Source organism: Phaseolus vulgaris, chromosome 10 (genome assembly GCF_051622355.1).
Source record: "Phaseolus vulgaris cultivar YP4 chromosome 10, ASM5162235v1, whole genome shotgun sequence".
In the NCBI taxonomy this organism is placed as follows: domain Eukaryota; kingdom Viridiplantae; phylum Streptophyta; class Magnoliopsida; order Fabales; family Fabaceae; genus Phaseolus; species Phaseolus vulgaris.
The window spans coordinates 675,001-677,500 of NC_143507.1; positions in this window are offsets into that span (position 1 = coordinate 675,001).

The following is a 2,500-nucleotide window of genomic DNA, read 5'->3' on the forward strand; positions in this document are numbered from 1 at the left end:
ATGACATTACTTCCCCCCCGCCCGGCAGCAAGCCAGACATGATGGCCCCTTCCCCGCGAACGGTTGGAAGCCATACCCCCTTCGTGATGCTCACAAGTCTTCGAATAAGCCACCCAACGATTTGCGTGGCACAAATCTTCCCCGATCGCACCGGGCCACAGTTCCAACCCGTCTCATCCGTGCTTCTTCTCCAGCACGACCACCGTGGCGGATCGCCAGGATGCTCGTGAGGGAGAAGCCACGCGGATGAGGCCGTGCCTTCCCTGTGGTGGCCGCGCGCTACTGGACCGAGAGTAATAAAGCCCTCAATATCAACCACATGACCCTGGGCGTAACCAGCACAAATGTGAGCCCAAGCGGACGCTGACTGATGACATTACCCCCCCGGCCGGCAGCAAGCCAGACATGATGGCCCCTTCCCCGCGAACGGTTGGAAGCCATACCCCCTTCGTGATGCTCACAAGTCTAGAAATGAGCCACACAACGAAAATCCCACCAGCGTGCCACAAAAATCCACATAACAGATTCACATTTTTTCCCACCGGGTCAGTCGGCCGGAACCGACGGCGGCCACCACCATGCCGCCGCCCACAACGGGTGACACCAACCCAAGTTGGTGGATCACCCATGTGTGGGCGTTTTGACTTGCCCCACCACAAAGCAAGCCAAAACAGGGGGGAATGAAGGGACCGCACCAGAATTTTCCATGGTGCAAGAGCTGGCTGCATTGAGGAACACCCCCCCCCCTATAATAGCTAAATATGCAAAAGCCACTTTTGTACAAGTAGATACACTTTTTTTGAGTAGACATAAGTTCTGTTTTGGGACCTAGAGAACGAATTTTCACGAGATTTTTTGCAGGGATCCTCATAAAAATGGTACAACATTGCCTGCAAAAAATTAGAATTTTTCGACATGGGGAAGTATTTTTTTTATTTTTCCAAAGACCCGAAATGTGGAAAATCGGGAAAAATGGAAAAACGTATCTAGACACCGTATTTTTGCGTGATTTTTTCCAGTCCATCCCATAATAATATCAAGAAGGTGCCCACCAAGTTTCGTTAGGATTGGCCAAGGTTTCGAATTTTCATGAATTTTTTTCAAAACCCTCTATTTTCCAACATTTCAAAAATTCAAAACCACATCAAGATGGCTTGGTTTTGATACCAAACTTTCTAGACCTCATTCTGCATGCATTTGTGACACTTTCCAACCAACAAAACTCAAAAACCACCACTTTGAAAATTTCATGATTCTTGGCACACCACCAAGTCACAAAATCAAGCCAAAACACCAAAATCTTGGAACTTGGCTATGCACCAACCATGCCAAGATCAATTCCTTTTGATCCCAAACTTCTCCCACATCACTTTGAAGGCATTTGTGAGGATTGAGTCCAGCCACTTTTCCAAAACCATGATTTTCGTTTTTCACCAAAATCACCACCAAGTCACAAAATCAAGCCAAAAATCCAAAATCATGGAACTTGGCTATGCACCAACCATGCCAAGATCAATTCCTTTTGATCCCAAACTTCTCCCACATCACTTTGAAGGCATTTGTAAGGATTGAGTCCAGCCACTTTTCCAAAACCAACATTTTCGTTTTTCACCAAAATCACCACCAAGTCACAAAATCAAGCCAAAAATCCAAAATCATGGAACTTGGCTATGCACCAACCATGTCAAGATCAATTCCTTTTGATCCCAAACTTCTCCCACATCACTTTGAAGGCATTTGTGAGGATTGAGTCCAGCCAGTTTTCCAAAACCATGATTTTCGTTTTTCACCAAAATCACCACCAAGCCACAAAATCAAGCCAAAACACCAAAATCATGAACTTGGCTATGCACCAACCATGTCAAGATCAATTCCTTTTGATCCCAAACTTCTCCCACATCACTTTGAAGGCATTTGTGAGGATTGAGTCCAGCCACTTTTCCAAAACCATGATTTTCGTTTTTCACCAAAATCACCACCAAGCCACAAAATCAAGCCAAAACACCAAAATCATGAACTTGGCTATGCACCAACCATGTCAAGATCAATTCCTTTTGCTCCCAAACTTCTCCCACATCACTTTGGAGGCATTTGTGAGGATTGAGTCCAGCCACTTTTCCAAAACCATGATTTTCGTTTTTCACCAAAATCACCACCAAGTCACAAAATCAAGCCAAAAATCCAAAATCATGGAACTTGGCTATGCACCAACCATGCCAAGATCAATTCCTTTTGATCCCAAACTTCTCCCACATCACTTTGGAGGCATTTGTGAGGATTGAGTCCAGCCACTTTTCCAAAACCATGATTTTCGTTTTTCACCAAAATCACCACCAAGTCACAAAATCAAGCCAAAAATCCAAAATCATGAACTTGGCTATGCACCAACCATGTCAAGATCAATTCCTTTTGATCCCAAACTTCTCCCACATCACTTTGGAGGCATTTGTGAGGATTGAGTCCAGCCAGTTTTCCAAAACCATGATTTTCGTTTTTCACC